Source organism: Budorcas taxicolor, chromosome 21 (assembly GCF_023091745.1).
Source record: "Budorcas taxicolor isolate Tak-1 chromosome 21, Takin1.1, whole genome shotgun sequence".
Classification (NCBI taxonomy): domain Eukaryota; kingdom Metazoa; phylum Chordata; class Mammalia; order Artiodactyla; family Bovidae; genus Budorcas; species Budorcas taxicolor.
Window position 1 is genome coordinate 28,857,579 of NC_068930.1, and position 15,431 is coordinate 28,873,009.

Below are 15,431 nucleotides of genomic sequence, written 5' to 3' on the forward strand. Positions count from 1 at the left end.
TGCAGGGCATCGCGATTGGTCCTCGAAGAGTCTCACCGGAGAGGCGGGATCTGGGTCCAGAGACTGGGTTACAGGAGAGATTTTCATAGTCGTCTTCTAGTTATCCTTTCAGCCCAAATTTCATTAAAAGCTCACATTTAACACCCAGTACTTTTAAATGGCTTCACGCTGCAGACAAAAAGCATTTCTTCCCAGAAACAAAGTACAGTTTAGGTCAGTCATTAAAATACAACAATTCGTTGAAATTCAGTTCACTCATTTCAGAGTGATTGTTGGAGAGCTTGGTTACATTCTGGAAGGATAATGCACACCGTGTCATGATGACTTTACAATCGCAGTAAAACCCCTTCTCTCATGGCTTAACATTTAAAAATTAAACAAGAATAATGACAATAAATGCATCATTTGCAAAACCCCTGTATTTGTTCATAGGATTTATACAGACAAGTATTACAGTACAATCATTTGAAAGACTAAAATCAGGTATCAGAACATGAACTGGTCTGAAAGGATATTCATAGCCTGGATAGACAAGAAAAAGAAAGTATATAAATGAAGTCATAAGCTTACATAAAATAAGGAACATTTTTTTTCTCTGGTATTCATGAATTTTTCACTAATGAAAAACTCTAATAAAATATCTTATGGTCCATATAACAAGTATTGACAGATTAAAGATTGCATCAAGTTCAAAATGTAGCCTTTGTCGTATTCTGGACACTGTATAATCACCTACAGAAGTAGTGCGGGTAAACTGGAAACAAACACATAGACGAGTCAGTCCTGGGACGGCAGCTGGTGCCCGAGCCCCTCCTCTCCAGACACCCCGCCCCTCCCCATTCTGGGCTTCAGCTGCTTTGAGAATTCAGAGAAATGTGAAGGACCAAGCAGATCAAGGAGAGAACTCTGTGGCTGACTTTATTCTGACATATAGCAAAAAGCTGCTGGTAAAAAAACTTAAAACCCAATCCAGCTTTCTAGCTGAGACGTGAACAGGACAGAGCAGACAGCCTCCTGCTCTCAGAGTGGCTCGAGCAGGGCTGGGCTCCCGGGATGGACCCACCAGAGGACCGCCCAGAGCCTGCAAGGGAGGGTGGCCCCTCAGCGGTGGCTGACCCCCAGATGCCAGGGCACTTCTGTGTTAAACACTGGCCTCTGGATGAAGAGGCCCAGGGCAGGGCAGCCCTGTGAACCCTGATGCTCTGGGCCCTGTTCCCTCCGAGAACGTGCACGCAGGGCATGGCCAGCAGCACTGCTGCTGTGGGAGGGACACCCGTGTGCACGGACGCCAGGGAGACTCGGGCCATGTTTTACAGGATAGGTAAGAGCACGTATTAGTGGAAATTACCCTAAAACTTGGTGTTTTAAAACTACAGCCTTATTCTTGTTGTCCAGTCACTCAGTCGTGTCTGACTCTTGGTGACCCCGCGGACGGCAGCATGCCAGACCTCCCTGTCCTTCCCCCTCTCTCAGAGTCTGCTCTAACTCACGTCCACTGAGTCGGTGATGCCATCCAACCATCTCATCCTGTCGACCCCTTCTTTTCATGCCTTCAATCTTTCAAGCATCGGAGTCTTTTCAAGTGAGTCAGCTCTTCCCATCAGGTGGCCAAAGTATTGGAGCTTCAGCTTCAGCATCAGTCCTTCCAATGAATACTCAGGGTTGATTTGCTTCAAGATTGACTGGTTTGATCTCCTTGCTATCGAAGGGACTCTCATGAGTCTTCTCCAGCACCACAGTTAAACAAAGCATCAGTTCCTCGGTGCTCAGCCTTCTTTATGGTCCTACTTTCACATCCGTACTTGACTGCTGGAAATACTATAGCACTGACCAGACGGATCTTTGTCAGCAAAGTGATGTCTCTGTTTCTAATACGGCATCTAGGTGTGTCACAGCCTTTATTACATCACCATTTCTCATGGTTCAGTGTAGTTTGGTTCTCTGATACGGAGTCTCACCAGACTGGGGCTGTGGTCCCTTCAAGGCCTGAATGGAAAGGACGTGCTTCCAAGCGTACACATGAGGTGGGGGCTGGATTCAGTTCTTGGGGGCAGTTGGCAGGACGCTGTCCTTTGTCCTTGTGACGTGGGCCTCTCCGTTTATTGTTTATTGTGATGTGGGCCTCTCCATTTATTGTTTGTTAGTCACTCAGTCATGTCAGACTCTTTGCAACCCCATGGACTGTAGCCTACCAGGCCCCTATGTCCGTGGAGTTCTCCAGGCAAGGATACTGGAGTGGGTTGCTATTTCCTTCTCCAGGAGATCTTCCCAACCCAGGGATCAAAGCCAAGTCTCCTGCATTAGCGGGCGGAGTCTTCACGGCTGAGCCACCAGGGAAGCCCAGTCCTCTCCATATGTGTGTATGTACATGCTAAGTCGCCTCAGCTGTGTCCGACCCTTGGCAACCCTGTGCGAGGCTCCCTCTGTCCATGGGATTCTCCAGGCAAGAATACTGGAGTGGATTGCCATGCCCTCCTCCAGGGGATCTTTCCAATTTGGGGACTGAAGTGGCCTCTCTTGGGCCTCTAGCAATGGCAAGCAGGTTCTTTACCCCCAGTGCCACCAGGGAAGCCCGGGCCTCTCCATAGGGCTGCACAAAACATGGCAGCTTGTTTCATCAGAGCAAGTGAGCGACTGGAGGTGGGGGAAGTCACCATCCTTTTACCCTGATCTTGAGACATCCCACTGCTTCTGTTGATCCATTTCTCGGTATTTTGTCTGAAATTCTGACAGGTCTGAGATCCTACTTCTGAGTTAACGAGTTACCTTACCACAGTTATTTATATGAGTCTTTATGAGTGTGCACGTATACCTGGGTGGCATGTATTTATACCAGTATGCAAGTGTATATGTATGCATACAAACATACATGCTAGCCAACTGTATACACACCAGCCCGTCATGAGATCTCTGGATCAAGCATCAGACTGTTTCATTGCCGAATAAACTTAGCCCTGGTTCCCCACAGGGGGAGAGGGTAGAGGCATGTGTACCTGTGTGTGCAATGGGGTTTATGCATAAATTCCAGGTTATGAAACTCAGAGCTTAAATAGATGGCTGATGCATCTGCTCCTGCTCTCCTCCTCAGTAGGAAAGATCCTGTATTTTCTTCTGGAATAGAAACAAAGCCTCTTTCGGAGGAAAGAAGCCTAGAATGTGAGTACATGGCCCTGATGGGCAGGGGACAACCTCTAGCCCCTACAAGGCAGTAGCCAACCTCTCCCTTCTAAGGCGTGCCAACCATTTGTGCTTGTTGCATGCTAAGTCGCTTCAGTCATGTCTAACTCTTTGCAACCTATGGACCTTAGCCCACCAGGCTTCTTTGTTCATGGGATTCGCCAGGCAAGAATACTGGAGTGGGTTGCCATGCTCTCTTACAGAGGCTCTTCTTGGCCCGGAGATGGAACCAGCATCTCTTAGGTCTCCTACATTGACAGGGAGGGTTCTTTACCACTAGCACCACCTGAAAAGTCCTGTTAACCCTTCAAACAGCCTTTAAGCAAAGTTGGCCACAATCTTTGCTCAAAGAACTTAAACTGTAAGCAAATCTGAAAAATGTCATGTCCATTTTATAAATTGAAAATAATAGGATTAAAGGCCAGAAATTTGTCCCCAGTAGTAAAGATAAGCAGGGTGCACACAGTCTCTCTGCCTGGATATTAAACATTCACTCTATAGAATTTCATTAAATACATATAAACTTTTAAAGATTCTTTGACATCCCCCAATAGTTTGAGTTGGACAAATAGAAAATACAAAACTCAGTGTTTGGAATAGATGCCACAAAATCGTGAAGTGACTTTTCACCCATCCCTTTCCTGGGTCCTGAGTCACCTTGGCCTTTTTTTTTCTTGACTCCTCAGACTCGGGTTCTACCGTGTCTCAGCACTTGAGTGTCTTCCTCTGGATTCTTTTGTCTGTTCTGTCCTCTTGGGCACACCTCATGCTCTCCCTGCTGAATCACAGCAAAAGGTCTCTGGCTTTGACAGCTGTTTCTGTCCTCCATTATGCTACCATCCCACAGGAGTCTGGAATCTTCCTGATGCAAACCACTTCCCAGGATTTCCACCTCTCCCTCCCTGGAGAGTGTCCAGACAGTGTCTTATGAAGCACTTGGCTTTTGCTCCATTCTCTGAGTTGCTGAAACCATTTCCACACAAACGATCATTTTAGTCTACCTCTTAGCCTTGTTCAATAATCATGGATTTGAGAGACATTTGGGCTTCCTCGGTGGCTCAGATGATGAGGAATCTGCCTGCAATGCAGGAGACCTGTTCAACCCCTGGGTTGGGAAGATCCCGTGGAGAAGGGAATGGCAACCCATTCCATTGTTCTTGTCTGGAGAATCCCCTGGACAGAGGAGCCTGGCAGGCTACAGCTCGTGGGTGGCAAAGAGTTGGACACAACTGAGTGACTAACACGCATATAGACATTTATGTGACAAAATGTTTTTGTAGTATTATTCAAATGTCAAAAACTTCAAAATAATCAAAATGTTCCCAGTGGGATTCTGGTTAAGTTACTGGTGTTAGACCCATACAGTATGTTAGGGAGTTATCAAAAGTAACATTGTAGCAAAATAATTAGTGAAATGAAAAAATGTTTAAAAAAAGGTGTTTAAGAATGTTTAGAGGGAAAAGCAGGATTACTAATAGTAGTTACCTGTGGTGGTTTCAAGGCAGGTGCGCAAATTCTTTGATCTTTTTCTTTCAAGATACATAGCTGAACATGGGGGGCAATTAGTGACCCATCTGTAATCATGAGGACATGGCAGAGGTGGCTATCCATGAGCAGCTGCTAAAACTAGGATCTTTCTTCCAGATCGAAGGGCCAGCAACAAGCCATCACAGCAAACAGTTCCTCAGGACAGTGCGGTAACCGTCTTTTAGGGCACGCAGCCATGTCAAAGGGGTCCCTGTCCACGTAGGGCATTAGGCCCAGAGTCAAAAGCTAGCTCCCACAGCCTCCCTCTGAAGGCGCACAGGTCACTGGCACTGGAGAACTCGTTATTAACCAAACTTTCAAGGGCCATCCACCAAACCCGCCTGTTCTCATTGTCCCCCAGGCAATGACAGAGTCCATGGGGAACACATCTCTGCAGACAGCATTGTCTGCAATCTTCACTTGAAGTGTGTTCTCAGCGACACGGTTCCTAACAGCCACATCTTGGTGGATGACTTCCCTGCTGGACAGATGGCTCATTCCTCAGGCAATCTGAACAGTCATGTGAACCAAGCCTTGTTGAGACACCGCCCGTGGATTATGGGCCTCTACTAATTGGCGCTGCCATGAAAACAATCTAAGATTCCCCCAGTTCATGTAAGCCAATATCCCCAAGGGCTTTTCTCCTTCTATACACACCCTGCTGACAGGAAGAAGATTTCTGTGATGAAGACCGCACAGCTTACAGCTCTCAGTGAGCATCATTGTCACCCGAATTTCAGAAGCTTGATCTTTATCCGTCTTTACAAATACTTTCTTTTCTTTATCTGGATCTTTTCCTTTTTTTCCTTTAGCCACAGACTTTATTGCTTGAATATTTGCAACTATTATTCTATACACTTTTAATTTCTTCCAAAACTCTATGCTCCATATTTGCTAGGTCACTTCACTCTCCGTTTTATTCTACATTTCCATCAAGCAGTGTTTCCCCGAATCACAATCTGCCTGGTTGTGTATTGTTGCTGTTCAGTGGCTAAGCTGTGTCTGTCTCTTTGTGATGCCATGGACTGTAGGCCACCAGGCTCCTCTGTCCCAGGCAAGAATTTCCCAGGCAAGAACACTGGAGTGGGTGCCATCCCTTCTCCATATTTGGATCTTTTTCATCTACTAAGATCCCATGGAAAATATGCTCAAAATACCTTATTGAAGTCCATCTTTTAGAATTATCCTCTCCCTGAATATTGCAATATCCTTCACCTGAGCGCTGGCCTCCGAAAGAGTGACACTTCTCAGGTCGTTCTTCTGTCTTCTACCCAGCTTGAGTGAAAATAAACACAAAACACCAAACTCTGTCGCTATGTCAGATACGATATCGTCAACACGGTTCAGAAGTGACAATGCAAAACAATTTTTTAAACAAAAGCATGTTCATTATGCAATCTGAGACAAAGTGCAATCAGGAGGGAGCCCGATTATACTTTAAAAGAAAATGCAGTCAGGAGTGAGTCTGGAATCAGAAGCAGCTTTGGTATTTGTTGGACTGTGATCCTCAGCCACTTTTGCCTAAACACACAGAATGGATGGGTCTGGTGCCCTGTGTGCTGGGCTGCAGGCCCAATTTCTTCACACAGGTCAGATGAACTGGGCCCACCACCCCTGTGCTCAGTGGGCAAAGCTGAGTCGCTCTCTTGTCCTCATGGGGCTAGCGGGAGGGACTGACTGAAGACAAAGTGCCATGGGTTACACTGCAGAGGGGTGTGATGCAGGAGAAGGGTGCCGATTTTATTGATGGCAGCCCCATCCACTTCTTCTTCCATCTTCCTGGCTTCCTCCAATTCTCCTGGATTTAACACCAATTAACCTCAACTTCAACCCCTTACCTAGATTTCTCAAGAATTTCATCTGTGTATAAATAGGAGGAGGAAAAAAAAATAAAACAATGAACCTTTTTTGCTGTGCTCAAAGACTCAGCATAAAAATCCTGTTTTTAAAACAGAGTATAGCACCAGAACACTACACCTTATTCCCTTTCATTTCCTTTTATAATAGTTGAAAATAACACGAGGTGCTTTGACCGAAAGTCAAGCTTGTTCTAGACCTGTTCAGTTCAGTTTAGTCGCTCAGTCGTGTCCGACTCTTTGCGACCCCATGCATCGCAGCACGCCAGGCCTCCCTGTCCATCACCATCTCCCGGAGTTCACTCAGACTCACATCCATCGAGTCCGTGATGCCATCCAGCCATCTCATCCTCTGTCGTCCCCTTCTCCTCCTGCCCCCAATCCCTCCCAGCATCAGGGTCTTTTCCAATGAGTCAACTCTTCTCATGAGGTGGTCAAAATACTGGAGCTTCAGCTTTAGCATCATTCCTTCCAAAGAACACCCAGGGCTGATCTCCTTTAGAATGGACTAGTTGGATCTCCTTGCAGTCCAAGGGACTCTCAAGAGTCTTCTCCAACACCACAGTTCAAAAGCATCAGTTCTTCAAGGCTCAGCTTTCCTCAAGGTCCAATTCTCACATCCATACATGACTACTGGAAAAACCATAGCCTTGACTAGATGGACCTTTGTTGGCTAAGTAATGTCTCTGCTTTTGAATATGATATCTACGTTGCTCATAAATTTTCTTCCAAGGAGTTAGCATCTTTTAATTTCATGTCTGCAGTCACCACTTGCAGTGATTTTGGAACCCCCCAAAATAAAGTCTGACACTGTTTCCACTGTTTCTCCATCTATGTGCCATGAAGTGATGGGACCAGATGCCACGATCTTAGCTTTCTGAATGTTGACCTTTAAGCCAACTTTTTCACTCTCCTCTTTCACTTTCATCAAGAGGCTTTCTAGTTCCTCTTCACTTTCTGCCATAAGGGTGGTGTCATCTGCATATCTGAGTTATTGATATTTCTCCCGGAAATCTTGATTCCAGCTTGTGCCTCTTCCAGCCCAGCGTTTCTCACGATGTACTCTGCATAGAAGGTAAATAAGCAGGGTGACGATACACAGCCTTGACGTACTCCTCTTCCTATTTGGAACCAGTCTGTTGTTCCATGTCCTGTTACTTCCTGACCTGCATATAGGTTTCTCAAGAGGCAGGTCAGGTGGTCTGGGATTCCCATCTCTTTCAGAATTTTCCACAGTTTATTGTGGTCCACACAGTCAAAGGCTTTGGCATAGTCAATAAAGCCGAAATAGATGGGTTTTTTTGGAACTCTCTTGCTTTTTCCATGATCCAGAGGATATTGGCAATTTGATCTCTGGTTCCTCTGCCTTTTCTAAAACCAGCTTGAACATCTGGAACTTCATGGTTCACATAGTGCTGAAGCCTGGCTTGGAGAATTTTGAGCATTACTTTACTAGCGTTTGAGATGAGTGCAATTGTGCGGTAGTTTGAGTATTCTTTTCCTTGCCTTTCTTTGGGATTGGAATCAAACTAACCTATTCCAGTCCTGTGGCCACTGCTGAGTTTTCCAAATTTGCTGGCAAATTGAGTGCAGCACTTTCACAGCATTGTCTTTCAGGATTTGAAATAGCTCAACTGGAATTCCATCACCTCCGCTAGCTTTGTTCGTAGTGATGCTTTCTAAGGCCCACTTGACTTCACATTCCAGGATGTCTGGCTCTAGGTGAGTGATCACACCATCGTTTTTATCTTGGTCGTGAAGCTCTTTTTTGTACAGTTCTTCTGTGTATTGTTGCCACCTCTTCTTAATATCTTCTGCTTCTGTTAGGTCCATACCATTTCTGTCCTTTATTGAGCCCATCTTTGCATGAAATATTCCCTTGGTATCTTTAATTTTCTTGTAGAGACCTCTAGTCTTTCCCATTTTATTGCTTTCCTTTATTTATTTGCATGAATCACTGAGGAAGGCTTTCTTATCTCTCTTTGCTCTTCTTTGGAACTCTGCATTCAGATGCTTATATCTTTCCTTGCAGATGGTGATTGCAGACATGAAATTAAAAGATGCTTACTCCTTGGAAGGAAAGTTATGACCAACCTAGACAGCATATTCAAAAGCAGAGACATTGCTTTGTCAACAAAGTCTGTCTAGTCAAGGCTAAGATTTTTCTAGTAGTCATGTGTGGATGTAAGAGTCAGACTATAAAAACAGCTGAGCAGAGAATTGATGCTTTTGAACTGTGGTGTTGGAAAAGACTCTTGAGAATCCCCTGGACTGCAAGAGATTCAACCAGTCCATCCTAAAGGAAATCAGTCCTGGGTGTCCATTGGAAGGACTGATGTTGAAGCTGAAACTCCAATATTTTGGCCACATGATGATGAAGAGCTGACTGATTTGAACAGACCCTGATGTTGGGAAAGATTGAAGGCAGGAGGAGAAGAGGATGACAGAGGATGAGAAGGGGATGACAGAGGATGAGATGGTTAGGTGGCATCACCGACTCAATGCACATGAGTTTGGGTAAACCCCGGGAGTTAGTGATGGACAGGGAGGCCTGGTGTGCTAGGGTTCATGGGGTTGTAAAGAGTCAGACACGACTGAGCCACTGAACTGAACTGAATAGATGCACAGATGTAGAGGAAGGACTTGTGAACTCAGCTGGAGAAGAGGGGGGGACAAATTGAGAGAGTAGCATTGAAACATAGCCACTACCATATGCAAACTAGCTAGCTAGTGGGAAGTTGCTATATAACATAGGGAGCCCAGCAGGGAGCTCTGTGACGACCTAGAGGGTGGGATGGTGGGATGTTGGGAAGTGGGAGGCAGGCTCACCGAAGAGTGGATAATATACTTAGGGCTTACTTGTGTTGTTGTATGAGGAAAACCAACCAAGCATTGTAAAGCAGTTATTCTTCAATTAAAAATAAATAAATACAGTCTGAAAACTATCATTCAACACATATGCAATGTCATTAAACCTATATGGGATCATCTTCTCTTCCTAGTTGTTTTTCCACTGTAAGTACTTATAAATGTCATTAAAGGTTTTGAAAATATGATTTTAATATCCACACAGTATTGCTTAATACATATACATAAATAATGAAATTTCAGTCTCGACATAGAAACATAATACCAAAAAAGTTTCCATTCTAAACTAAAGCTTGCGTTTTAATTCAGCTTAATGAGAATTCCTCTGAAGATCTAAAATTCTTATGAAAAGTAAATTATGTGGAGTCCTTTTTGCTTTCATCTGTTATACCTTATTGTCATTTATTTCTAAGGACTCTTTGACTTTTGACATTTTGTATTTGACTGTAATCTTTGACTGAGAGAAAATCTTAAATTTAGATATTAACAATGTCAAGAAGTAGTCTTGTAAGTGTGAATCGTTCAGTCATGTCCAGTTATTTGTGACCCATGGACTGTAGCCCACCAGGTCCTCTGTCCAGAGAATTTTCCAGGCAAGAATATTGGAGTGGGTAGCCATTCCTTTCTCGAGGGGATCTTCCTGACCTAGGGGTCAAACCTAGGTCTCCTGGGTTGCAGGCAGATTCTTTACCATATGAACCACCAGAGAACCCTGACTCTGCTGTACATGGATGTAAAAATCCTTAAAAGTATATTAGCAAACCAAATTGATGAATACATTAAAAGAATCATACACTGTGATCAAATGTAAGTTATTCTGTGCCTGCAAGCATGATTTATGATCTGCACATCAATCACTGTGATACACAATATAAGCAAAATTAAGAATAAAATCACATGATCTTCTCAATAATTGCAGAAAAAGCTTTCGACAAAGGCTAACATCAATTTGGATACAATCTCTCAGTACAGTGGCTATACATGGAACATACTAAAGGGTATATAAGACAAGCCCACGGCTAACATCCAACTCAGTGGTAAAGAGGTAAAAAGTGACAGTGAAGCCTGTCGGTTGTGCCCGACTCTTGCCGACCCCGTGGACTGTAGCCTACCAGGCTCCTCCGTCTATGGGATTTTCCAGGCAAGCGTACTGGAGTGGGTTCCCATTTCCTTCTCCAGGGGATCTTCCCAGCCCAGGGATCCAACCTGGGTCTCCCACACTGTAGGCAGACGCTTTACCATCTGAGCCACCAGAGGTTTTCCTGAAAGATCAGGAAAGAACAAGGATGTCCAATCTCACCTACCTTGCTCATCATAGCAGTGGAAGTGTCCTTCCCAGAGTAACTAGGCAAGAAAAGGAAATTAAAGGCATCCCCATCAGAACAGATGAAGTTGCACTGTCACTATTCGATTACAACAGGATTTATATGTAACCTTAAAAACTCCACCAAGTAACAACTATTAAAACTAATAAACTCGGCAACATAGCAAGATATGAACCATCAGAAAGAGAACAGAACAGTCCCATATACAAATGCATCCAAAAAAAACAAAAAAAAAACAAAAAACAAACCCTGAAATAAATTTAACTGAGGGGCAGAAATACCTGTACAGTCACGGGCTCCAAGACCTAGAGTCTGGGTTCAAATCCCAGCTCACCCACTGACCTGTAGAGTGACCCAGGGCAAATCACACAATGATCTGAGGCTCAACATATTCAACTGTAAAGTGAACACAAAACCAGTGTCTCCTCCCAGGGCTGTGAAACTCCAAGGAAATGCTTATTTAGGCCGAGGGGTTGGAGTGTCTCCAGGAGCCTCTCCTTGTATGAAACTCCTCTAGAACTGGGCTCTCCTGATCCTGTGGGCGAGAGTCAAGGGTAGAGCCTGGGAGCGGAATGGGACTGGACAAGGACGAGGACAAACAAATACTAGTTCTGTGTCAATGAGGGAAGCCACCTCCTTTCCAGATCTCAGAGTGGGGCCTGCACCGAGGTCCATGCACAATCAGAAGTGATAACTCTGAACCCCCCACAGCAGGGATGGAGCCTTCCTGGCAAGAACCTTCTCTCTGGTCCAGGCTCCAGTGTGATGTAGTGTTGCTCCCTGAGTTCTCCATGTCTCCACCAGGCAAAGAGCTCTTGGGAGCTGGAGGTCTATTAAACCACAGGGGCCTGAGGGTCAGAATGACACAAGGACGGACAACATTGAAAACTAGCTAAATTTTTAAAAAATGACAGAAGTACAGACGAGGCAGGGGATGAGAAGCAGAAAGACTGACGACCTCTCAAGCTTTTAGCAGAAATATCTCCACACCAGCTCAGCAGAGCCTACAGGAGGAAAATATAATGGAAAAGCAGGCTATGGATATATCTCTACACTGCTGGACCCAGAGATCCAAGTCCCAATCCACCGACATTGTTCTGCATATCCAGACACCGAGAGGACGAAACACAGACCTTGCCTTAGGAGGTCTCAGCCAGACTTAATATTGGGGTTGCTGAGCATGGTCACATGGTCACTATGGACTCAGACCCTCCTCCATGCTCACATCCTCTGTTCTCACAGAAACATACACGGTTCACTACAGAGAACCCTCTGAGGGTACTTGTGTATACCAGAAACTGGCAATGGTGAAATGCAAAGAAAAGACACAGAAAAGGAAACATGCCTCTGGGGAGCTCTACAAATTAGAAAAGATCTGAAGCGCTTGATACGTGGCATTTTAAAAAAGCTTTTTAATATGCAAACCCAGAAAGGACATTTCCAGGAGAAAGGACAAAAGAATCATCCCATTGGGGCAATTTGGTATCCATATGGGAAACTAAGTTGGATCCCTACCTCACAAAACACCACCAAACCAATTAGAAACATACTAACAACCAAATAGATTTAAGGGACTAGATCTGATAGATAGAGTGCCTGATGAACTCTGGACTGAGGTTCATGACATTGTACAGGAGACAGGGCTCAAGACCATCCCCGTGGAAAAGAAGTGCAAAAAAGCAAAATGGCTGTCTGGGGAGGACTTAGAAATAGCTGTGAAAAGAAGAGAAGTGAAAAGCAAAGGAGAAAAGGAAAGATATAAGCATCTGAATGCAGAGTTCCAAAGAATAGCAAAAAGAGATAAGAAAGTCTTCCTCAGTGATCAATGCAAAGAAATAGAGGAAAACAACAGAATGGGAAAGACTAGAGATCTCTTCAAAAAAATTAGAGACACCAAGGGAATATTTCATGCAAAGATGGGCTCGAAAAACGACAGAAATGGTATGGACCTAACGGAAGCAGAAGATATTAAGAAGAGGTGGCAGGAATACACAGAAGAAGTGTACAAAAAAGAGCTTCACGACCAAGATAATCACGATGGTGTGATCACTCACCTAGAGCCAAACATCCTGGAATGAAGTCAAGTGGGCCTTAGAAAGCATCATTATGAACAAAGCTAGTGGAGGCGATGGAATTCCAGTTGAGCTATCTCAAATCCTGAAAGACAATGCTGTGAAAGTGCTGCACTCAAGTTGCCAGCAAATTTGGAAAACTCAGCAGTGGCCACAGGACTGGAAAAGGTTAGTTTTCATTCCAGTCCCAAAGAAAGGCAAGGAAAAGAATGCTCAAACTACCACACAATTGCACTCATCTCACACACAACTTAAGCAATGCTCAAAATTCTCCAAGCCAGGCTTCAGCACTACGTGAACCGTGAACTTCCAAATGTTCAAGTTGGTTTTAGAAAAGGCAGAGGAACCAGAGATCAAATTGCCAACATCTGCTGAATCTTCAAAAAAGAAGAGTTCCAAAATAACCCATCTATTTCTGCTTTATTGACTATGCCAAAGCCTTTGACTGTGTGGACCAGAATAAACCATGGAAAATTCTTCAAGAGATGAGAATCCCAGACCACCTGACCTGCCTCTTGAGAAACTTATATGCAGGTCAGGAAGCAACAGACTGGACAGGGACAACACACTGGTTCCAAATAGGAAAAGGAGAACGTCAAGGCTGTATATTGACACCCTGCTTATTTGACTTCTATGCAGAGTACATCATGAGAAACGCTGGGCTGGAAGAAGCACAAGCTGGAATCAAGATTGCTGGGAGAAATATCATAACCTCAGATATGCAGAGGACACCACCCTTATGGCAGAAAGTGAAGAGGAACTAGAAAGCCTCTTGATGAAAGTGAAAGAGGAGAGTGAAAAAGTTGGCTTAAAGCTCAACATTCAGAAAACAAAGATCATGGCATCTTGTCCCATCACTTCATGGGAAATAGATGGGGAAACAGTTTCAGACTTTATTTTTCGGGTTCCAAAATCACTGCAGATGTTGACTGCAGCCATGAAATTAAAAGACGCTTACTCCCTGGAAGAAAATTTATGAGCAACGTAGATATCATATTCAAAAGCAGAGACATTACTTAGCCAACAAAGGTCCGTCTAGTCAAGGCTATTGTTTTTCCAGTGGTCATGTATGGGTGAGAGAGTTGGACTGTAAAGAAAGCTGAGCACTGAAGAATTGATGCTTTTGAACTGTGGTGTTGGAGAAGACTCTTGAGAGTCCCTTGGACTGCAAGGAGATCCAACTAGCCCATTCCAAAGGAGATCAGCCCTGGGTGTTCTTTGGAAGGAATGATGCTAAAGCTGAAGCTCCAGTATTTTGGCCACCTCATGCAAAGAGTTGATTCTTTGGAAAAGACCCTTATACTGGGAGGGATTGGGGGCAGGAGGAGAAGGGGACGACGGAGGATGAGATGGCTGGATGGCATCACCGACTAGATGGATGTGAGTTTGAGTGAACTCCGGGAGATGGTGATGGACAGGGAGGCCTGGCGTGCTGCAGTTCATGGGGTCGCAGAGTTGGACACGACTGAGCGACTGAACTGAAACGAACTGAAATGAACTGAACTGAATTGAACTGAAGAACCAACGACTGAAAGAAAAACTTTACAGAATTTCGAACAATTTTGGATGAAGGAATATCTTTTAAGTTCAGGTATTGTTAATTTACAATAATTAGTTTGTTTAAGGTGTATAGCAAAGTGATTCAGTGATTCAGCCTCTCAGGTGCTTCCTTGGACAAAATTCATTCCCTTTGGGAGGCCCGTGGGCCATGCCCTCAACTCAGAACAGCTAAGAATCCTGAATACGCAAAGCTGCATGTGGTGGTGCTTGTGGGGGTTTTTAGACCGAATAAATTATTCTAACATGATACAAGTACCAAGCCCAGAGGTCAAGAGAGGATCTCATAACCTATCTTCAAACAGAAGGCCCTGCTCCCTTGAATGTGGGTGCGTGAAACAGCGCTTGGGAAGGAAAGAGGTGTGTCATGAATATTTTGCCTGCAGAGGACAAAGTGGTGTGTAGAGAGGATGCGCAGGCACGTCCCAGGACACTGAGCACACGGACACAGTGACTGGACTCTCAGCCCTGCTCTTGGGCATCGCACTGTCTCCACCGCTGACACAGGGGGAGCAACTCACCCGTGTCCTGGAGAGTATGGTCACATGACCTGAACCTGGCCGATCGGTGTGTTCTATCCCTCCTGGCCACCGTGATTGGCTCAGGACTGGTGCGGTGACCAATCGGGGCCCAGGGCCGGGCCTCTCGCTGGAAGCAAGGGAAGAGGAGCTCGCCTTCTGCCAGAAGGGGTGGGGCTGGGTGAGGTCAGGCTCCAGCAGTGGGAGGGGCGTGAGGTCAGCCTGGGGCAGTTGGTGACTTTCCTGAGCCCATGAGGGCAGAGCTGCTGGCCTGAGAATGAGGCCGTTGCTGAGCCCAGGGGTTGAGAGCGCCGGTTCCTGCTGTGGTCCCGGAGCTCCACCTGAAACCGGAGGGAAGCGGTCTGCCTGTGAGTCCTCTCCTGCTTGCCTGTCAGCTTGTTTGAACCATGTTGGGTTTTCTGTCCAGCTGGCTAAGTGGAGACCCTGGAAATGCAGCTGTGTGGGTTTTGGCTGGCTTCAGGGAAGAAATGCCAGATGACACTTGGAGACGCCAGTTTAATCTGGATTCAG